Raw genomic sequence first — 23,555 nt, 5'->3', positions numbered from 1 at the left:
TGGCAGAGCATGCTTTGTAGCTTGCATACTTTGTGCCTTAACCCTTAAGCTGTCTTTGAGTAAACAAGGCAAGGAACGCACCTCTTCTGCTGGCTGGACTCACGTTGCAGTCTGCATTCTGGTGGGGGGTCACGGTAGTGTAAATGAGAGTAGAAATGTGTCCAGAGTGATTGCACCTATATATAGAACAACTCACTCGTGGGTTATTCAAGCTCTTTGAATATCACATAGCTGAAGACTTTGCTTAAGGAATAACAATGCTTTGTATGTCTACAGTGCGCTCTTATCAGAGGATCTCAAAGCACTTTCCTGCCCAAACTAAAAGCAGCATTTAGGGTGGTTTGCTTTAACTTCCCACTCTCCTACTGACTTTTGATCCTTGACAAATTTCTTAGCTTCTGTTTCAGTCCCATACAGAGATGATACTGCTTTTCTCTCATTCTTGATATATTGTGCATATGTGTGAGTGTGTGTGTGTGTCTATATATATATATATATATATATATACATACACATACATATGAACACTATTGAAACTCTTATACTATAGGCTCTCTTTGCAGAGCACCTCACAGACTGAAGTGCCCGGGTGCTGATGCAATACACTTTATAAACATTTTTTTTATATATCAGTGGAAGTAGATCTGTAATATCCCTTTTTTATTGAGAAAGAGATGAAGGCACCTAGGTTGCCAGATTTAAAAAAAAAAAAAAAAAAAAAAAAAAAAAAAAAAGGTAATGGTCTGTTTTATCTTACCTTCTTGCATCACATACTCTAAATAAACCATGTATCAAACCCTGACTTGAGCTAGAGCAGTATTAGCCATGCGCTCTGTCACAGCAGAGTCATACCTCTTACAGAAATGGAAACCAAGATTTTCAAAGCTCTTAGTTACATAATGTTAGCACAAGATTGTTTTTCTGGTTTTACAAGAACGTGAAGAAAAAGTCCTCAAAAACTAACGCTAAAGTTGGAAATATGCTGGTATCGTTATCTCACTGGAGTGGGAGATATGTAAACAAATAAAATTAGACCTTTGTAGAATGAGTCTGATTTTGATCTCAATTACACAACACTGATATTGTGCCTTTCAGCTGAATGGCGTATTCATGGCTTGTGTTCGTGAAAAATAAGAAACTGCCTCAATGGCTTTCAAAAGTTTTTCAACTCTTTTGAATACCAAGCAGTTCCAATTAATCAGACTTTGGCCCCTGCAGGGAATATGCTTGTGTACAGCTTCCTCTTATCTTTGCCAAAATATGATCAAATTGCTTGTCTTTCTGAACAAGTTCTGCTTTTGGCGCTGGTCTATCATCAGGAAACATGTCAGCATTTTAACAGCTGTGTGTCCTGTTCAAAATGAGCTCTCAGTCTGAGTAGGGTACAAAAACGAGTAGAGCAAAGGCTAGTTATCATTTGTTCATTTATGGTTCGGAGTATCGAGTAAACAGTGATTTTTGCCCTTCTGCTACAGAGGTCATCCAAGGATTTTGGTGCTTCACAAACCAACTTTAGTGAAGCTGAATATCCCTCAGATTCTTCTGCAAGGGCATTAGCTCTAGCATATAAAAAGGAAATGAGCACTGAAAAGATAAAGCCAAAATTATTAAAAACAGCCTCTGATTTTAGATCTTCAGGCTTTTTGCTGCTCAGTTCAAGGAAATTTGAGCATTCTTTTTCTTACAGATGGCAGGACTTCTCTTGAATTTGAGTGTTTATTTTTTTTAATGTGGCTTAACAGTTTCTTCAACTTCTCTGAGAGTCAAAGATTGCATCAGAAGCAGAGATGCTCCTCACCTAAGCCTAACAGCATGCTAAATATCAAGGATATGTTCAAAAATTAGCACAGAAGTGTTTGTGAAAATATCTGAATATTCATGCGGGCTTTTTTTAAGCCCCAACTCTGAGAGTTAAGTAAATGAAAAATTCAGCTGTTGCTTTTTTAAAACAAATTCTTTAAATATAGGTTTAATCCACAAAATGATGGGAAGACAGTCCTGTATTTACTGTATTTTAAACTTCACAATTTTGGGAGATCCAGTTCATAAATTCTGAGAAATTGAGAGATTGGCAGTACTGCTGCTTGCCTAACTCTTAAACCCAAAATGAGCAAGAACTTCCTCAGGGAGAGCTGGTTGTAAATCAGCTCTTAATAGCTGTTAGTCGAAAATAGATGCAACTTCTATTCACTTGGAATTGAGGAGTGCACAATCAGGGCTTTTTCAGGGAAAAAATGTGCTGGAATTTTAGACCAGCTTCTAGACAGGTTTTGTCTTTACTGATGTGAAGAGATTAATAATCAAGAAGTTAATGGATGTGTTGCCTGTCCTTAGCAGCAAACACGGAGACCAGATTTGAAGTATTTCAGTGGAAAGAAGAGCTGAAATTGATACTCTCTATGCTCTCTTTGCTTTGTGTATAAGGACTTTGTTCTTAGCCAGCTACATCCCACTGTAATTTCACTGTATTACACAATACAGATAAAACTTCAGTAATTATTAGATACCTAGAAATTAATGTTACACAACTCCCACGCTAGGAAGTGGCTTTCATGCAGAGTCCAAAAGCCACATTAACTCTACTGGGTGTCCAAACGATGGTGTGCAGGCCATTTCGAAATAGTGTGCAGCTTGTTGTAAGCATTATCCCTGGCAAAAAGAATCTGGAAACCTGGTTTTACATATAAGCCAAAGGACCTAGTAGCTCACCTTTCACTGCAGCTAGGGATGTGGAGCATTAATTTACATGGGCTAATCTAGTTAGCAGTTTTTCAAGGTTCATAGGTTGAGAACAAAAAATGATCGGCTTCCACACGTCTCAAAGTGATTCACATGTATATTGCTCCTTCCCACATTGCAGCAGTCTGTAGATGACATTTTTCATGTCTGCTGTCCTCTCTTCTCAATGCATAAGGGGAGTAGGAAGATGCTTAAAGTTGCACCTTTACTCCTGTATCTCAGACAAGAAAGTTTTTGTCAGCAAATCAGGTCTGCCCTCTATCAGGCAATGATGCCAAATGAGCCTGAATAAATTATGCCCTTTACTAAAGGTCAGGGTGTGTAGGGTTGGCATGTTTTGTGGAGAAAAGGCTCAGATCAGAGACAGAGGTGGGCGGCATGGTCAGGTAGGACACATCAGACTCGGGCTCTCTCTGGTAGGCAGGGCAGGTTTGGGTTGTAGGACATTCAAGTGCTATGATCATCCAGCTCAGGACAGTGGCTAGAGGACACCAAGAAGTTTCCTTCTGTGGCAGGGTGAATGCATCCCTGCGTTCCCAGGCCTTGTCTTCGTGCAGAATAAGGGCTCACTCTGGGTCCAGAGGCTTGGGAGCACTTCTGCTCCTGATGTTACAGAGATAGCTTTAATGAGGAAAGGTTTTGGAAAAAGCTTTCTGATGGAGAAATAAAAAGGGCTGAACCCAAACTCCTGCTTCAGGCATTTGAGCTCTGAAATTGCTGCTGAATGCCATAATATGAAATCTTGTTAAGAAGTATCCTTCTACCTGAGATCAGATACCTGAGGCATTAAGGATTCCCACTACCACTGCACAGTGTTTTATCATGTCGCAAAGACCTGCTGCAGCTTTTTTCAAGGCTGAAATGTTCAGAATCATCTCACATCGATTAGCAGGTAACACGAACAGATGTGGACATGCTTCCTGTGACAAGAACAGATCTTGTTATGTGGTTTGAGAGCAGAGAGGAAATCCTGCGAGTGTGGTGTCAGGACAGCAAGCCATTGAGGAGGCTCAGCTGTCGGCTGCTGCTGTTGTGTGGGCTCCCTTGTGGAATGTCCTGTTTTATCCCAGCCCCTGTCCTCCACTTGAACCTTCAGAAATCCTGAGCAGTCCATAAGCTCTCTCCTCATCCAGCCGTTCGGATGGTCTGAATTAAAAATTAGCAGCTGCTCCCTGCTGTGTTGCAACTTCCAATGGTTTTTGCAAAGGGGCAAGTGAGCACAGCCATCCTCTTGCTCTGCGAGGATGTCTGCATAGCTCCGTGTTAACACCTCTTCCTCGCCGAAGACCAGCTCCAGCAGCTGCAGGGAGCTGCCGCACTGTGGATCTGCTTGGCAGATTTGTTTACTTGGCTGCTACATCTTGGTCCCCCACTCTGTGCTCAGGTACTACTTCAGACTGTGATCCTACTCAAACACCTGTGCCACCCACCGCCATGGGAATTCCACTAGCTCCTTTCTGCACTGCTCTGGCACAAATTCGAATTTTTATATAGTCACTTTACTATTGCGAATTGCTCATTTCCTCATACTGGAGAAGACGTGTTTTTGTGGTGGGATGGGCTACCAAGAAACAGAAAACAGTTAGAAAAACAAAGGTTGTCAGCCACAGTCCCATTAGAGACACCTGATCTCCATTGCTTTATTACTATTATTTATTTTACTTTGGATATTCTCTCCCTCTCCTGGTTGTTGTCTCCATTCTCCCACCTAGTTCCTTTCAGTTCACTGCCACCTCTGCTGGCCTCCATGTTCTTCCCTACAACTCTGTTGACCTATTTTCAAAGTCTTACTTCCAGCCATTCATTCAGCCCTTTAGTTCCCATGAAAACCCTACCCATAAAATAAAATAATTCTCATGTATCTGAGAACTTTAATTCCTTCTCTGTGATTCCTCTGATGTTTAATTTTCCAGGACAAGGAAAATCTTGGTAGAAGGTGCCCAGTGTGACATGGCCCATGTCTCAACTGTCACCTGTGAAGCACAGCTGGAGAGATGTACACCAAGGTTTCCTTCTGTATGGCTTGTCCCCAGAGGTGAGCAGACACAACTGCAGTGTGAATAACTGAGGCCCAGAGCTGGGCATGAAACACAGTACAGACATGTCCGAAGTCATCTCTTGTACAAGATCATACAAGAAAGAGACATTTGTCCTCTTGAAACAAAATACCTAAAAAGGAGAAAGATTTTCTTTGCTGGGGTTGACAGCTAGATCAAGAGGGTGGTGGTGGGGTGTCATACACTAAATATTTATATACTGATCAATCAGGGTTTATTGTGGGCAGACAAACTGCAGCTAATCTTAGGACCTGGCAAAACATCCAACCCCCCAAAACGGGAGTATCTCCACTTTCTTAACACAGAACCCTTTACAAAACGAGAACATATAGGCACCATTTAGCTATGGAGAGAAATTAAAGGCCTGTGTTTCTGCTTTCTGCGAGGCTCCTTTAGCTTCTGTGTTAGTGAAGGGGACTTCCCCAAATTGCCTGGCAGGAGGAAGCAGACAGTGCTGCTGATCTTTGCCTTTGCTGTTCACTCCAGCCATGGAAATTCTGGTGGCAACAATTAGGCAGGATCCTCATTAGACTGAACGAAGGATGGATCAGGGACATACCACAGAATGGTTCTTTACACATGAGGTTTCCTACAAAGAAAGACATTTTCCTCTTTAAAGTCAATTCTGACAAAAACATTTGGCTCAATTTTTGCTTGTGAGGTTAATTTTGATAAAGATAAAGGGACTGGGATTGTTAATCAAATTAACTCAGACTTTTTAAAAAAATTGTAAATTTAAATAGCTAAAAAATTCAATCACACATTTGGTATTAATCTTACAGAAAAATACATGGAATGTTTTAAAGTTAATCATGTATGAGTATGTTCCAAAATGACCAAAGCTCTTAAAGAATGCTGTAGGATGGAGATTTCAGGCAGCACGTCTTCAAATATGATTCATGTGCTAGATAAAAGGAGAACTCATACCAGCTAAATGACAAAGACTACATCAACCTTCTCCCCATGCTTCCTCTTCTAGGACTGCTTGCCCCCCATGTGACCGCGTGCTACTTTTTAGCTAGGTGTGGAAATGAGCTCCTTGCTTTAGGCAGCCCCCAGAACACAGTAAAAACAGGCCGATGATTCGTGACTCACCACGATACCTCATGCTCCTGTGTTTTGGCTGGTAGCTCAAACTTCTGTAGCACAGCACTGCAGCCTCCACCCAGGGAAGAGAGACAACATAGACTTTGGTCTGGCTCATTTGCCCCTCCTCCCCATGGATCAGGCTGTCCAGCTTTGGCACTGTGAGTCCCGGAGCAGCAGAGGTAGCTGTGTTATGCCGGAGCCAGGCAATGTGCCACTTGGGTGCTCCCAGTTCCAGGAGGAGCCAGGGCTTCTGACTGCAGAAGTGACGAGCTGTGCATTTCCCCCATAGCCTGGGCACGTTTCAGCTGGATCAATACCTGGCAGTTGGACGCAGTGTCTCAGGCTTTGCAAACCAGAAGAGTATTTTTTTCCTCTCATTCTTTAAAGCAACACATGCCTCACCTTTCTTTTGTCAATGCTAACAGTGCAGGTTGGAGTTGCTGATGAGATCAAAACCTGCTTGCTGCAAGATTTCACCAAAGAGGTGGTTCCATAACCTGTCATTTTTTCCAGAGGAAACAGTGCTAGGCATGCACGGTGAGAACAGCTAAAGGGTTAAAGTTACAGCATTCCAGCCCACAGGAAACCCCCACTCTCTAAACTTTAACCAAAGTAGCAGTTGCTGGTTTCTCACAGTGCACACACAGGGGTGAAATCACACTTCACTGTCTGTCACTGGGTTTGCAAAGCCGAGGCACTCGTGTTCATGGGGCGCGCTATTCACTCGAGGAATCTAGTAGCAACGACAACAAAACATTAGTGGGCTTGAAAAACAAAACGAGAAACCCGGTGATGAGTCTGCTGGTTCTCCAGACAAACAGGTTCACACTCTGCAATGAACATAATACTTGAGCTCAAATTCAATCCATTCCCACACTGTTTCTGTTGTCCTGAATCCATATACCTCTAATTAGACTAACCTCTCTTCCTAGGGTTTTCTTTGTTTGTTTTAAAAACGTTTCCCCATGAGGCCATCTGTCATCTTGAAACTGTCTGAATTTGTTGGTCACTTATTAAAAAGTCAACCCAGACTGTTACAAATCTATTGGTCCCAGACATTCGTTGTTACCATGCAGCATTCTCCGGGAGCCCGTTTTCCAAAACTAATATTTGAAAAGAGGGTGAAGCACTCATAGCAAATATTGCAAGTCTGTTACATGGAGAAGTGAAATATTACTGCTAGATTAAATTCCTTCAATCTCAGTGAAAGAACCCATGATTTATCAATGCAATCCTCCAGGCAAAGTTTGGAGGCAGCATTCATATTTGGTTCATTCCTGTTGTGAGCTTGCAAAGGTTCAAAATAGGAGGTTACTATAACTTCAGATTTTCTATCCAGTCCTTGGTAGTGTTTGAGGGGATGTTCTAGCTCCTGGGTGCAGAATCCCACCATACGGGTGAGCAGCGAAATAGAAATGCCTGGTGTCTGGCCGATAGAGCTGATCATTTTCTGCCACATATATACTTTGCTCTGGATCGAACTGGAAGAAGCTTTGGAGCAAAAGGAAACACAGTCAAAAAGAGCTTTGCAGACAGCAGCATGCATGTGACCTGAGCTTCCTCCAAGTCTCAAATTGAGTTCCTGTCGTCACAGTGTTTATATATAAAAAGGCAATTTGTTCTTGCAGGGTGGCGGATTGTCTCAAACAGAGAGAAGGGCCAGGGTGTGTTTGGTGGTGAGCTGGTGAAATGAACTTCTGTTACTGTTGGGTGCTTAAGATAAGTTGAGCCTCACCCTTGAATACAATCGGAAAGGATCTATCCAGACTTGGTCACAAGATTATTGGAACAAGAGTGCAGTTCTGGCACGGCCACTTCAAAAGACAGATTGGGAAGGGTTCAGAAAGCTTTGCAAGAATGATGGGAGCTATGAAAAATCCACCTAGGAGATACTAAAGCAATTCTATATTTAGTTTGTTTAACTGAGAAAAGGTTACGGAGTGACTCGATCGTAATCTCTGTATGGAGATTCTGATATTAGAGGGTTATTCATTTTAACAAATAAAAGAATAACAAGCACCAACAGCCAGGAGGAGAAAGTTCTCTGTGAGTCCTAAAGTCAAACTCAAGTGTCTGTCCAAGCTCAGGCTTGATGGTCTCCCCCATTAATTCCTGCATGAAAATAAGCAGGTCTTGCCACAACATGGACTTGCAGCAAAAGACAAACATCATTATATCATATCCCTGTCTTGTTCCATGTTACACTGTAAATTATTTCACTCAGAGACAAACTCTTTGTTTTGACTCATATCATACCAGATGCGAAAAGAGCCCTATTCATCAACTAGATCCCAGGATGCTCTTGCAACAGACATCACAAGGAAAACTTCTCGCATTGCCAAGTTTAGATGGGAGCCTCATTCTGCTTTCCATACATGCAGGCTTAGACATGTCCTCACTAATCAAATAATTATTATAGATAACAGTAACAACTCTCGTATTAGACAGAAAGCAGCTATTACCCAGTGAATATATGTTCCTCTTTTTTAACATCAATGCACAGCTTCAAAATGTTACTTCTAAAAGAAAACCAATGTCTTTCTAAAGAATACGAGGTTAAGGAGAAAGCGAAGCCTATTTCATCCCCTCCCACCCACAGGACGCTCATCCCCTCCTCTGCTACACATACTCAGACTTCTGGAGAAAGGAGCCTGTGCTGCCAGCCAAGGCAGAGTTGCATCATCTGGAGCCACACATGTTCTCCACCACTCCTCAGGCAGCGACCAGCGTTTCTTTGCCTATTTCATCAAAGGGCTGCAGAAGATATAAAAAAACAAAAACAAAAACAAACAAAAAAACCCAAAGATCACTTTTGCCAGTGCTGCTGTCTTCATGACTGGCCTCTCTGTGCCTCGCTGTTAGCTGTTAACCAGGCCTGCTGCAGAGGCAGAATTCAGACCCAAAACCCAATCGCTGCCGAGTCAACCTAATGAGAGATACCCACCAGGCTGAATTCTCGTACCCTGCCGCGAATGCAGCATCATTCCCCTGGATTCATTTAGTTCACAGTCCACTCTTGGAGCCCAATACTTGAATGTGTAGGCTGTGTCTAATGCAGGCCTGCGTGCACATGGCGTAAGGGCTTGCTCCAGGGTTGCCTTGCATTTCCCAGAGAACTGTACAAAATTTACTTGTCATTTCTGAGCTTGCAGGATAATCACCAGGAAGCTTTGGGCAGTGATGGTATGCCTGAATGGCACTGCTCTGCCGCAATGCCGCAGAGGTCACATGAGCTTCTGAGCTGTGCATATTCTGGCTCTAAACCATAGCTCTGCCTGTGCAGGCAGGGGTAATTCAACTATTGCAGGGTTCATTTTGTAGCCTGCATGTTGAGCTTGCAGACACTGAAATGGCCCCAGGCCCTAGGTTGGGGCAATGAGGAGGTGAACAACAGCAGCAGGCAGATGGTTGGCAGGGCCATCCTACTCCACGCTGCCGTTTTACATCTCAAACAGGTCAGGAAAAAACCATGCAATGCCCCTGGGTAGGCAGAGATGGATGGAAACTTGCAGCCCAGTTCATATTCCTGTCTATTCAAAATCAAATGCATTCATGAGATAGATCAAAGGTCCATTTGCTAAAGCATCTTGTCACCAACTGGCCTCAGAGTGAGGACTGTCCAGCAGAGCCTTTTGGAATTGAGGGATGAGTTTACTACAGCCACTCCACATATCACCTCTGGTACTGCTGTGCCACATGGGGAAAAAACCCAAATAGCTAATGGGATACATGAGAAGGAGCCCAAGGATGGGGCTTCCACCAGTCTGTAGCTTTGAGACTTCCTGAACTAGAGGCTTGCCTCTGGACTGATGTTTACCAGACCCTGTAGAAGCTTCCACCTTTGGAGACAAAGCACACAGGAGGAGACTGGAAAGGTCTCCTTGACCTGCACCAGGGAATTCTCCAAATTCATCATATGCACCAGCCATTCTCAGCAGTTTCCTCTCTTCAAGGGTTATTAACAACGAAAATCAACACTTACATTTTTTCACCAGTCCAGAAGGGTCACCTGGATCTCCCGTGAGTGCTGGGAGGGGAGGCCAAGCTGGTCACGCTGCCTGCCTATTGCCAGTGCCAGTGTAAGCTCGAGAAACAAGCCAACCCAACCAGCGCTCAGGACCTCAGGTCTCTTCAAACAACAATTACATCATGTTTAAGCCAGCAAGCATGTGATTTCCCAGCCCTGAAACCGAAAGCAGCCTCTCTCCAGGAGGGGAGAGAAGCAGTGAAGCAGCCAGCTTGGATCCAGGAGGAAAGGCTCTGCTGCTCTCCAAAGAGGCTGTGCTCGAGCAGGACATGGGTGACGAGACAGGACTGCAGTTCAGAACTTCTGGAAATGCTGTGCAGGAGAAACGTTGCAGTCCTCAGAGGAGGAAAACACTTAAAACGTTTAATCTGTCTCTAGATTTTGAGCACGCTCATACCTCTTGGACCCATAGTATTGCTGCCTGTTTCCAAAGAGGGAGTCTGAATCTGAGCTGAGGATGTGCATCTTGGCAGGTTTAGTGTTTTGAAGCAGAGAGGACATGAGGACATAGGGCTCGCCTAACCCCGCGCACTGCTGTCAGCTCTCCATATTGCACCTGGCTTCTATGGCAATGCAGTGCAAACCGTGTCGCTGAGTCCCACAGCAGCAGGATGAGGTTTTTCTTGAGCCCAGGTTTGCTCTGGCGTGTCCCTTCCTCGCCTCATTTCGCTGCAGCCCTGTGATTCAGAGAAGGGAAGTGCAGGCGGTGCGAGAGCAGCTCTGCCCAGGCAATTCATGCCTGGCCTTCCTGAGGTCCCACGTGGACATCTCACTCCATCCCCTTTGGTCCATGCGCAGCAAGGAGGCTTCAGGAGCATGGGCAGAGGCTGCAAAAGCTGCGGAGTAACTAATCCAAGTGATGAAAACTACCAGGAGCTTTCGTCTCTGAAAACCCCCGGTCTCAGGAGACTCAGGTGTGCTCCCCAGCCAGGTCAGACAAGTTTGCAACTCACAGACCCTGGCTGGGAGCAGGGTTTCCTGAAACCTTCAAGCTTCTCTTTCCTGAAAGCTTAGTCCTGTGGATTAGCAGATGTCTTTGTTGAAACCCCGGCTACCTGCCAAGGATTACTGTAAACGCTTGGCAAGGTGCAGCCTCTTGGCACCGATGCTTAGTGTTGGAGAGAGGAGCCGCAGTTCACTTCGCTGAGTGGCAGTTTTGATGTTCATGCTCACAAATAAGCTATTAATTGGAAACACCCCAGGCAAGAGTAATGCATCTGCAGCAGGCACTTAACTGTGCAAACTCTCATCCCTGAAACAGATATTTTTTTTTCTCCCACCTTTCTTACTGAGGAGGGGTAACGAGTCATTTAGCCATTTATAGGGAACTGGGACAGCAGTTCCCAGACCTGTGAAGTCCGGTGTAGCTGGCTCCCACCTGACACTGTCACAGCCGCAGAACACCAAGCCCAACCCGTAGGGGATTGCAGCCAGCTCTAATGAGCCTCCCGTTAGCTTCAGGGTTGGTGATTCCTGGCTTTTCTCTAGTCACACAATGAGCAGCATCAAGAAGCATCTGCAAGGTGCCAAGTGTAAAAAAAAAACAACAGAAGGTCATGATAGAAATTGATATATGAAGTAACATCTAATCCAGGCTGGAGCAGCAGTGGCCAGGGGTTTCTACCGTGGCATTAGGAATAGCTCATGCTAAGCAGCATCGGGGGAGTGCTGTGAGAGAAGACCTAATGGATGCCTCAGTAAAGTCCTAATGTGTTTGCACCAAGGTGGGATGAAGTGTGGGGGGAAAAGGACTCCTTCACTTAGAGATGGAGTAGGGATGTGTGCAGCAGATTTGTCCAGCATGTTATCAGTGAAGAAAACTGTGCTTTCAGGTGTAGCACTAGCAGGAGCATCATGTTCAACCATGACTCCGTGACACTGAAGGCCACGCTAAAACCCGGTGTTTAAATCCAGAATGATTGGCAATGAGGAAGTCATCTGGGTCTTTGGTAATATAGGACTGCCCTGAATTAACTCCTCTCTGAAGAGAAACATTTTATAGAAGAGATACCCAATCCCATGTTAGACTGTCAATGACTGAGCCCACTGCTACCTTGATGAGCTGCTGAAAACATTTGATTACCTTCACTGTTAAAAATGTGTGCTTTATTTCCAGTCTGAATGTGTCTAAGTCAGCCAACAGCCTCTGGGTTGCATTTTGTTTTTCTCTGCTGGACTGAAGAACCCTCAAGTGTCAAATTTCTGTTCCTGCTATAGGAACTTGCAGAGACCAGGTCCCCTGGGCACAAGATGCAGAACCACCTCCACGCTCCTGGTGTAGAAGGTACAGTTGAGAACTTCCAGCCATCCCGTGATCTCTCCTCCTTGTTCTCTAGATCACAACTTCCCTATCCTCCTATGTCACAGATTACACAGGAGAGCCCATCTCCTATGCACACAGCCTTCATTCATTAGCGTCCAACTCCCTGAGCGATAGAGGTGGTGCTGGTGTCTTTTACACCCCTCTAGCCTTTGGGTGCTGCCTAGCGCAGATTTGAATGAGCCTTGGCATTGCCATCCCCCAAGCAGCAATGCAATGAGGTCGTCATTTGCCCCAGGCCTGTGCCTAGCTTTGGTCCCTCTGCTATGGGCCAGGTTGTGTATTTGTGTGGGGTTGGACTCTCCAGGATGCTGCTGGTGCTCTCAGCTCTGTAGGACCAGTCTCTAATTTCCCGATTGAATGGCTCCACCTAGTGCTTATCCTCAGCCCTGATGAGACAGACCGACCCTGGTCCTCACGCTTTGGGTATCTGCACTGGGCTCCATCAAAGTGGTGGTGTCAGGACAGGGTGGCCAAGCAGGGTGCCTAGTTCCTGTTAGGGCTAGAGTTCAGCAGCTCGGCTCCTGGGTCTTATCCCCTGGAAAGATCTGAGTGCAGGTACCTGAGATTTATATCTCTGCAGGCATCATGGGAGGGCAGAAAGAGCTGGCGATGAGGAAGAGGCTGCATGAGCTTCCTCCCTCTTTTCTTAGTGAAGAGTTAAGGCTACCAACTGTGCAACAAGCTCCTCTGGCCTCCTTGAATACCAAAGAGATCAGAGTGCTGGGGAGTAGTGGAGGAGTCTGGGCCTTTTCTAGTTGATACCACATGGTGGTTGGGCTGGTACCTGGAAACCAGTGACAGACGGAAGAAAAGAGAAGTACAAGGAAACTCTTGCTGTGTTGCATATTAAGGAGCTAATTAATCCTAAGCCCTGGTCCTGGCCCTGCTCTGATTAGAGCACCATTGTAGGACAAGAGCAGGTCCTTGAGTAGAATGCAGTCAGCTGGGATGTGTTCACTGGGAACCAGATGCCTGTAGCAGAGCTGAGGGTGGTCTGGTGTCAGCTGCCATTTGTGCATGTCATACCAGCACAGCTAGAGAGTTCCCAACCTTGGTAGGTCCAAGAAGAAGTGGGGTTCATGGCAGGGAGACTGCAGGAGACCAACAAGCAAGACTCACAGCAAGATCCCATTGTAAAAGTGACTCAGAGCATCCTGCTGGCTCTGCCACTCGCTGCCTCCACGGCTCCCTACTCGCACAGAGCAATGGTGAGACTAGTTCAATTACTATTCATATGCTTCTGGCTTTCTTGGAGCAGCAATCCTGTATCTTCTTAGCTCCCACTTCGTTAAATATTTTGCTCCTGCTCTTCGTTGGAGCTTCCTGCAGAGAAAACTTCCTCCTCTTCTCCCTTTAGCTTTCTCTCTAGCCACCAGGTTCAATTTGGATCAAACTTACCATCCTTGCTTGATCTTTACTAGAGCAAGATCTGGCTGCCTGACTCATTCCCAGACTTGACATCGAGGAGATGGGCAGGTAGAGATGAGGAAGCTGACTACAGCTCCCTGTCAAAAGTGCCCACTGTGACTCAGGGTAACAAGATGTCCTGATGCACTTCACTTCTTTAAATCTACAAAACTCTTCTCTATCTCAGCCCATCATGAGCTTGCTGGTCACAAATCCTGGTAGCCAAAAGTAAAGTCAAACAAGTCTGGGGCTCCAGACTTTCATGCCTTTCATGCCTAGCACCTTGGAAACCTCTGAGATATGCGTCCAGGTCTGGTCTTGGGCTCTGTTTTTCTTTTGAATCTCTGCTATGCTATACCTGACATCTAGAGCCTGGTTTGGGGGATTTTTGATTCTTCCTCATAGTCATACATAGCTTTCCCAGGAACTGCAGCACAGAGGAACTGAAGCTTGTTGCTAGCAGACTGTTCTGCTCTTGGCCATGCTTGACTCATGTCTGGGACAATTCCTTGCTAACCAGGAGAGCTACAGGCTCAGGCCTGCAGTGCTTGCAGTAGTTGGAAGGAAGGTTATTAACAGTTGCAGCATGTTTTTATGACTGATTGGGAAAGTTCATGCCCTTGGGAGCCCTGTTAGTAGAACAACATGATGTTTGATGATGAATGGAGCATTGCAGTGTTGAGTTATGCTGTTACTGTACTGCAGAAGTTGCTGTGCCAGATTTTTAAAATACAGGGATTTTTAAGATTTTGAAATAAAGGGAAAAACTTAGATTTTTATCACTGTCTTGGCATTAGGAGCCCAGGTACCTATTAGGGATCTTCCGAGGCGTCTCACTGCTCATTAGATGTCTTTGAAAATCCAGCCCTTAAACTAGAGTTCCCACATAGAAACAGCATTTGAGTGGAACTTGGGTAACTGCTGGGAAAAAGCAATATAGGGAGTTTGTAATTAGCCTTCAAGCTTTTTTTATGATAGATTAGTTAGGAGTTGCTTTATCTTGTGCTCAGGATGAGCAGCCTTGACTCAGGGAACCACAGAGGGGCCTGGGCACCTTCCCCCTTCACAGACAGGAGGAGAAGGCGTGTGTGCAGGTCTGGGTGAAGGTGCTCTGTTGGAGCTGATGGATAAAGAAGACGCAACACATCACCTATTTTTATCAAAACAACTAGCTGAAGATTGAGATTTTTGAGGTTACATCAGTGGGGAGGAGACAATCTGACGCAGCTGAGTGTTATTTAATGCAATCCCTTTTATTTATGAAGGCAGGACAAAGTCCTTCCAAAACTCCTGCTGTGCTGCCTTTGGTGGCTGTACAGCTGGCTCCTCTCCTCCTGCAGCCCAGCGCTCGTGCAAGGCTTGCATGCTGCTTTGCAGTCACTCAGCACATCCTCACCGACTCCTGCCGCCACTCCGCTAAACAAACTGCGGCTCGTGACGTGTGCCCCAGCCAACTGCTTCGCCCACCTCCGAAGACTAGGGGTTTGCTCCTCGCTCACTAGGACAAGTCTTGTGAAAAACTCTTTTGCTGTTGTTGTTGCTAGCAGCAAGGATTAGCGGAAGTGCAGAAAATGTGATCTATGAGGAAGGAATGAAAGAATTGGGTTGCTTGATCCAAAGAAGAGAAGCCTGGGGGAAGACAAGGCAGCTGTGGATGAGCTGACCTCTGAGCTCCCTTTCAGCAGCTCCGTTTCCTGTACTCCTATGATAACAGTCCTCCCGTAAATAAAAGGCTGCTACAAAGGGAGTAAACTCTTCTCTGTCTGCTCAGCAAGGACGAGGAATCACGGGATGAAGCTGTGGTAAGACAGCTTTACTTAGACATTTGGAGACTTACTAAATGTAAATATAGCAAAGCATCAGATTGCCTGATGCCAGGTCTCCATTACTGGAAGTTTCAGGGAAAAAAAAAGAAAGAAAAAGAAAAAAAAAGATTAGAAAAACATCCACCAAGAAGGGTTTAAGTTGAGCTTATCTTACACTGGAGTAGGGGGATTAGACCATTCTTCAAGGCCTCCCCAGCCCTATTTTCTATGCATCTCTACTTGTGCTTTCAACTGTCTTGCAAATTCAGGCAGTTATCTGATTCTAGTCAGTACACTGGCTCATCCTCTCCAAATGCAGTTTTTTGGACAACGTTTTTACTCCCATCAACATAAAAATCCAGCTGCTTTGCTGCAGACAGAGCGATGCTACTACCATTAGGAAGTACAACACAGTGGTGGAAGATGGAGAACCATCTGGGGAACATCATGAAGGAACTGTGGAGCAGCCTGAGCTTTATCAAAAGATGTTAAAACTCAAAGAAGCTTCATATCTTTTCAATAGCTTCAATAAAAATCATTTGGATGTCTTACAATGGGGTGATGAAGTAATTAAAAACTCCCTAAAGCTGCACAGGAGCTCTGAGTGTCAACAGTCATCCTAAGTTTCCATCACTTTTATGCTCATAAAGGCTAGTTCACAGTGTCAGCAGAGACTTCAGGCAAGGGGAGACAACATTTTTGTTGTGTCTGCTTCAAAATCAGCTGCAGTCATAACTGTTGAACATCTCAAGATGTTTCCTTCTGTTCTGACAAGCCTGGTGATTTTGGCTGGACTCCCGTTTCTCATTAGCTTGGGGTATCACAAGCAAAAAGGAGACATGAAGCTGCTCATGGTGAATTTTTTGCCACAGGGCAGGTTTCTTCTCCAAGAAACGTAGGAGAAAACAAAAATGTTGGCTTTTACTGAGGGACAAGACAGTCCCGTAACCCACCTCTGCCCAAGGCAGCCTCCTGGTCCTCTTGCTCCTCCACCCTCTCCTTCCAGAAAGACAAACGTCCTCAAGAGGATTCTCAGGAACACATTTGTGTGAGGGGAAAGAGTTCCCCATATTAGAAGCAGAGGCGTTATGGGCTCTATTTTATCTGCCTTTTTTTTTTTTTTTTACAGAATGTCTTGTTGTGTTGTGCTCTGCATCCTGAAAATATACATTAATAAACTCTCACGTGAATAACGTTCTCTCAATATAAATTGCTATGTACTTGTGCAGTAGTCACATTACAGAGTCTTGGTAAGACTCATTTCTGTCTTCATAATGTTTCCTGAAAAACTCAGTAAAAGAAAACAAAGTGTCCATTTTATACAATTACAGAAACCATGGGGATTCAGTATTTAGTTTTGTTTACAGTTTAAGATCCTCCTCTTTGGCTAGAAACTATAACATCATGTATCTGTGGCGGACTGGAAATTTTGATATAATATGTAAATTCTTTTTTTTGGGGGGGGGGGCTTCCTTTTTTAAAAGCAGAGAGGAGGTAACTGCGTGCTTTGCCACCTCGCAAATGGTTAACGCTGGGGAGGCCCATGGTAGCAATTTACCAATAGCGAAATTCTAGAAAGGAGGAAGATGAACTTACTAACGGAATAAAAGAAGAGACATCAGAAGAAACTAAGAAGAAATAAAGTATCGATATAATATATCAAGAGAAAAAACTCATGAATTTAAAGGAGACCAAGCTGCCCCAGCTGGTGCTGCTGGTACCCAAGTGAGCTGGGCGAGGGGTGGATCCCGCAAGCCGGGGCAGAAGCGGATGCTCCAGGCTCCCGTGGGCACCGCGGCGATGGGAGATGTGGTTGCACCGGCTGTTGCAAAAGACAAAGCTGCAGATAGCTCTGACTCCGGGATGCGCTCTGAAGCCAATTTTCGGTTCATCGCAGCGCCCTGAGGAGGGGAACCGTGTTTGTCCGTGGTTACACGCGGGACAAGAGGAAGCAACATCTAATGGCATCTCCCAGTTCATTCAAACCCTCTGCTGCGCTGCAGCGTGAAGCAGCCCAGTTGCCTATTTTTCAGAAGCCGCTGTCTAATTTAGGATAATCTACCCAGAAGGTCTCCAGCTGGAGCTGTAAAACCACAGCTGTTTGTCTTTTGCAGATGGGAGACTTGGTTTGGTTTCAGATCTTCTTTTTGGAAAGGCCATTGCAATTCGAAGCAAAGGTAACACAAATGGCACAAAGCCATTCTTAAAAGTCATGAACCAGAGCTGTGGGTTGCCTTCAAAGCCCTACATTTTTGAAGGATCTGCTGGTATTAAACCCACAGACTGAAAAAAAGTCCCTGTTTTATCTTTAACACTTCCACTTCTTCAGTCGGCCTAGATTTCTATCACCAGCTTTGATTAAGGGGAAAGTAACAGATGACATTATCAAAAAATGCACTTTCAGACCCTAGTTATTGTGGGATTCATCCACCTCCTCCTACCACCGCTGCCTTCTGGCATGGCAAAGAGGGGTTTTTAGAGGGTGCTCACATGGCATATGCAGCTTCCACAGGGCACTCCTTTAGGAGTAAATCTTTTCTTTCAATTTTTGAATCGTGGCTTAATGTCTGTAGGTTTCCTCTTTAATATGTTGGGAGGGTTTAGTTAAGATTGAGAACACAGAGTGCAACTGCAAAAGAAAAAATATGGATTTATGTGCTGAGCCTCTGGCTGTTGGGGGCCTGGGTGCAGAAGACTCTGCCCATGCTTCAGGGTAAGCCTGTTCCATGGAGTCTCCCTCTACATAAGAAAACACTGTTGCCACTGGATCAGTGGACCATGTTTCTCTCTTGCCCCAAACCAGATACTCTAGAGGACTTTTGGGAAGTCGCTTGATTCCTCTTGTGCTTCAGGTCCCCAGTTGCAACACAAGAATTTTCTGCTTTACAAGTGGGAGAGATAAGGAGAAAATTCCCAACAGACTGAAGCGCGGAGCCTGCAGAGCTGAGGATCAACCAGATCAGGTGCTTGATGCACAGCCATGCTGGAAACATTTCCTAGTGCAGAGCTCCTCACACTGCTCTGGCTCTTCCCAAGATGAAGCTCTCCTGACATCAGCATGTTATAGCAGTATTTATATCTATATCAGCAGTCAACATAGTTGTATAAGTGTCAACACCCTTGTGGGAGATGGGTCTAAAGTTTTGTAGATGAGGGCTAAAGAAATGAGATGATCGGGACACTTAGGTGCTAAGCAAAAGCAATAGAAACCAGAGGCCCAGCAGATGAGTCACTGGCTCAGGACCACAGTAATTTTGTCATATCCACTCCCAGACCACGCTGGAGCACAGTGCCCAGAAGGGCACGTGGAGAGCTGAGCTGCTTTGGCCTTCAGCACATTTGCTCTGCGTAGAGCTTCAGCTCATGCTAGGGCCCAGGTGAGCCGCAGATTTCCAGGCAGGAAAAGGCAGCTTTGATAGCATCTGATCTCCTGGCTGGAAACCTCCCCTGGCAATTTCTCATTACAGTTCCTCCGCTCCATTTGAGCTGCAACTTGTATTTATGTAGATAACTTGCAATAGCTCTAGGTTCAGTTTTACTTCTAGGCAGGAAGGATCAACAGCACAATTACTGGATGGAGAAAAGGTGGTTAGGGAGCAGTACTGCAGGAGAGCAGGTCAACCGCATACAAGGCAGATGTCGCGCAAGGACATCTGAGCAGGACCAGGATCTGCGAGACTCCTGAAATACCCCTCAGCAGTAGCAAGGTCTCCAGCTATACCAATAGGAGCAGCAAAGAGGAAGAGAGTAAATGATTTAGCCTGTTGACAGGAGCAAGAAACACTAAGTTAGTGTTTAGCTCTGTTCTTCCTTGCTGTGACAGAGCAGAAACACCTTATCACCAGGGATAGTGAGGCTCTGCACCAGATGGTATCACCAGGGCGTGGAAACCTCTGAGGTTTCAGAGCAGGTTGAGCAAACCTCAGCCAGGAATGCTGCAGGTAAAGTCAACACCGCCCGGGGCTGCAGGATGGTCCAGATGCTTTCTCAAGGTCACCCACAACTCCCGTTTCCACAACAGCTAGGATCTGCCTGCAGGAATTGACCCCAAATCTGTGAATTTAAACATGAGCCAGCCCTGTTCAACCAAAAGAGTCAAGGCTGCTCAAACATGGGTTAGTGAAGGCTCAGACTTCTTATAGGGGTTGCCACGAGTTAATGCATCATGAACAGCAGAGGCAGTGATTGTGGGCAGAAGCTCTTAAGCAGCTCATTAAAACCCTTGAAGCCTCAGTCACTGGACAGGCATCAGCACATGGTACTGCCACGGCCATGAATTGCCTCTTGAAGGTTTGAGCAGTCTGCAAATTTTGACATGCTGGCAGCCCTAGAAAGGCAGCAGCTGGAAAAGGAGCACAGAGAAAGGCAGAAAAAGAGGAGCCTCCCTGAAGCCAGCTATTGTCTTAATATTTACTGTGGAAACAGCCAGAGGCCATTAGCAGGCCAGAAACCATCAAGCTAGACCCGTCTAAACAGCCACAGGAAAACATAGAGAGCAAGTAGGCACTTCTGACCATGCTGCAGCTTGGAGACAAGGAATTTGGAGAAGAGAGCTCAGGGATGGCTCACTGGTAGGGCACAAGCTGGGCTACCATCCATAAACATGAGCTGCTTCATGCTGTGGTGACACCTGCTATGCGTTTGCTACCCCACAGACCAGCAAGCATCCCAAATGCTGATGGTGGTCCATCAACTGAGGCCACCACTGTTTCACACCTGGCAGCCCAGAGACAGGCAGACCTGTTATCAACTCCCACAGCAAAGCCAGCTGGAGAAGTATTTCATTAGATTCAGTCTGATGACCTTCAGTCTGTGCCTGCACTCCAGCATTGGCACATGGTGATTAGCACTAAGTCCCTCCAGAAGGGCCTGTCCTGTTTTCAACCTATGCATTAAGGAGGAATGAGTTACTCATACCAAGAGGAATTAACCCAAAAGGCTGCTGCAGGGGAAGATCTGTCCAGGAGCTGGTGGCACATTGCCCAGATGAAAACACCTACATAGGAAGGAGGATAATTTGGCACTCCCACGCACACCAGCTCCACACTGACCTCCCTAAAAACTCATTTTAACCTGCAGCCAGGCAGCAAGGAGTGTCAGACGACCTGGAGACACCCCTGCTAAGGGGAGAAACAGGAGGGCTAAAGGGCTCTAAGGAGAACCTGGAAAGAAGTCACTGTTAGGTGATGGCATTTAACACCATATCACCAGTTACTGGAAAACATTTCCTTCTCTTGAGCAGTTGCAGTCATATTTTCCCCCAAGATTTGGAATAGTTGCCACATTTCTTCCACCCCCCTCTTTGGTCCACATCTCATGTGAAGGGATGACCAGCTGCAGAACACACCCCAGGCAGGCCAGGATCTCAGAACAAGGACTCCTTGGACTTTTGGAGTTTGATCACCTGCCAACAGGGCTCTTTTACAAAGATTTACTAAGGTAGGTGCGTATAAGCACCTTCCCTCCTGCAGTCCCTTCCAGGGAGGATGAGGATAACCATATCCACCTGGATGGGGATGAGGGATTTTCTCAACACTGTTTGCTGCTCTCCATGGTGGGAGCAGCCACCCTCCCAGCCCAGGTAGGAGGCTCTGTGAAACAATGCTAATAAATACTTTATTTACCAAAATACAATTAAAACGCTCTTAAAACTGTCACATCTCGCCTGGTCTCTTCAGCACTGGCTGCCAGCCTGGCGATGCCAGATTAGTCTTGGAGAGCTCACGCAAGAGAACCAGCTTCATAGCCGAGAGGATTTCCCTGTGGGTGAGGTGGTTTCTTTTGCCGTAGCAGGACAGCCTGGCCGCCTCCAGTGCCACTTCCCCGAGCAGATGGGGACTATTCAGTGAGGAAAGAGCAGCAGCCGCTAGGCAGGAGGTGCCTGCGTTCCAGGTCTGCGGAGAGAGCCGGTGTCAGAGCTGCTTGGCACACACAGATCCCCTTCCCGGAGCCAAGGCACAGCTGCTGGCCACCTATGCCCAGCACAGCTGGTCACAGCCAAGCCATAACTCACTGCCTCTAGAGGGTGAGACCCTGCCATGCCACAGCCTGCTGCCAGCTTGCGCCTCTCCATAGCTGGAGAGTATCTGCCCACACCAGCCAGCAGCAGATGCTCACTTGGGTGCACCAATAAATCACTGCTGTTGATTGCAGCCCCTAGAGGTGGCCTGAACTCCATGGCTGCAAGAAGCCAGCAGACTGCTGGAAGGAGCATCTATACCCTCAGCTTACTCAGGGCAGGAAGAAACTGCTTTTAGCACCCTGCAGAGCCCCTGTCACAAGCCTGCAGGAGTTCAGCATTGAACATGAGCTCCATCACTTGACCTCAGTTAGCTTTCAAGTCATCATGGCACTGGTCTGCCAGCACTTGCTGCAGCCACATGCAGTCCTTACCCCAAGCTAGCTAGTGTCTCATGTCTCAGATCGGGCAGGTCTCCCCCAACATCCATCCTCTGCTCCCACATCAGCTGAGCTTATCAAACCCAAAGCTTCAAGATCCAGCTAAACACACTGCCCAAAAGGCTCAAGTATCCAAGCTTAGAGGTCTGGCTCACCACATTGCTCCAAGCACTCACACCCAAGCCAGGACTTACTTGATTCAGGAGTTTGTGTACATAGGTAGAATAACCTGCTTTCTTCTTCCTGCTGTAGAGCCTGAGGCAGAGGAAACTCTCCCTGGCTTTTCCCGCTGCTGCCTTCTTCTTCCTTGGGAGGGGATCAGAGCAGGACTCCATCGCTGTTCCTAATACAAGAAAACCAGTTTATAGTCATGCTCTTTGCAGACCTAGAGGAATACAGGCCAGTTCTCCCCTTCCATTAAGGGAGGGCAAGGGCAGAGCAGGACCCGTGACAGCAGGGCTCTGCTCTCGCACTGCTCAACACTTTCTCCAGCCCCAGAGCTGACACAGCACTTCCAGGGGTTTTGCAAATTAGGCACTTAAAGTAACATATCAAACACAAATTACATGAAACAATACTGGAAGACACTCCAACAGGAACCTAAATATCTCAGAAAGCCAAAATTTGAAAGAAATGTGAACAGGCTGCTTCTGCTGCAGACACTCACCTCAAAAGAGCTGCTGCAAACCCAACACCCACCCTGAGGCAGCACAACAGGGCTGGGGAGCAACAGCCATATATGCAGGACAGGGGGGATTCAATCAGCTATTTCAATTGCCTTCAGGTGCCGTTTGCATCCCGTCCTCCCTGCCAGGCTTCAGGCACCGTCGTGCCCGGCTTCGCACCCCTTGCTTGGTGGCTTTGCAGTCCAGCGTACGTGAGCATCGATGGGCTCACGTTCGCGTGACCGAAAAACTTCCTTCTTTGGAAACAGGGATGACCAAACCAAACCAGCTGATGAGTTTGTTCCCCCCCCGCCCCCAGGATGATGCTTTAATACACGGAGCATTTCCAGCTCCTGCTAAAGCTGCTCCATCCTGGCAGCTTTGCAATTGGGCAGCTCCCTTCCAGCCTTTTTTTTTCCCCCTTTCTTTTTGCTATATGCTGTTTTTGCATTTAATCTAGGGGAGCCTGATTGCTCCGCAAGGCCAGCCGCCACGGGGATGGTTCCCCTCGGTATCCGCGAGCAGCAGCCGCTAGATGGGAGCAAGGCACCGAGCAGCAGAAGCCGCGTGCGGCCCGCGCCGCTGCTCGTCCCCCCGGCCCTCCTGGCGCTGAACGAGCTGCCTCTCCCCCAAACGGAAAAGCCCTCGCAGCACCCTGGTCTGGGGGGTCCCCAGGCTACACGCTGCAACTCGGGTTTCACCTGGGTGCGGGATCTGGCCCGGGCTGGGGGGGGCTCCCGGGGCGCGGCGCTGCTCGGCCGCTGCCCGCCAGGGGGCGCCGTAGTCGCCGCCGAGCGCGGGCGGCGCCGCGAGCCGCCAGGCGGCGCTGCAGCTCCCCCCCCGCCGCATTCCCCCCCCCCCCCCCCCCCCCCCCGCCCGGGCCGTGCCCGCCTCGCGCCCGCCCGCCCCGCCTCAGCGCAGGTTCAGGCGGGGCCGCGCGGGCGGGCGGGCGGGCGGCCGCGGGGCGGCACCGCGCGGGGAGCGGCGGCGGCGGCGGCGGCGGCGGCGGCGCGGCACCGACCGCCACCCCCGCCCCAGCCGTCC

At 47.0% G+C, this 23,555-nt stretch overlaps 1 long non-coding RNA gene across 2 annotated transcripts; it reads right to left on the bottom strand.

The window, feature by feature from the left end:
* Positions 1-1,953: 1,953 nt before the first annotated feature.
* Positions 1,954-9,994, bottom strand: LOC134151338 (uncharacterized). 2 transcript variants are annotated; one of them, XR_009960822.1, is made up of 4 exons: positions 9,868-9,994; positions 8,515-8,639; positions 5,892-6,202; positions 1,954-5,385 (listed from the first exon to the last, which is right to left on the bottom strand). It is a non-coding gene; the product is annotated as an uncharacterized LOC134151338 (long non-coding RNA). The 2 variants fall into 2 exon arrangements; XR_009960823.1 differs by lacking the exons at positions 8,515-8,639; positions 9,868-9,994 and adding an exon at positions 6,288-6,855.
* Positions 9,995-23,555: the final 13,561 nt, after the last annotated feature.

The sequence above is a fragment of the Rhea pennata genome, chromosome 26 (assembly GCF_028389875.1).
Source record: "Rhea pennata isolate bPtePen1 chromosome 26, bPtePen1.pri, whole genome shotgun sequence".
In the NCBI taxonomy this organism is placed as follows: Eukaryota; Metazoa; Chordata; class Aves; order Rheiformes; family Rheidae; genus Rhea; species Rhea pennata.
Note: the sequence above shows the minus strand (reverse complement) of the source record. Positions and strands in the feature narration are given on the sequence as shown.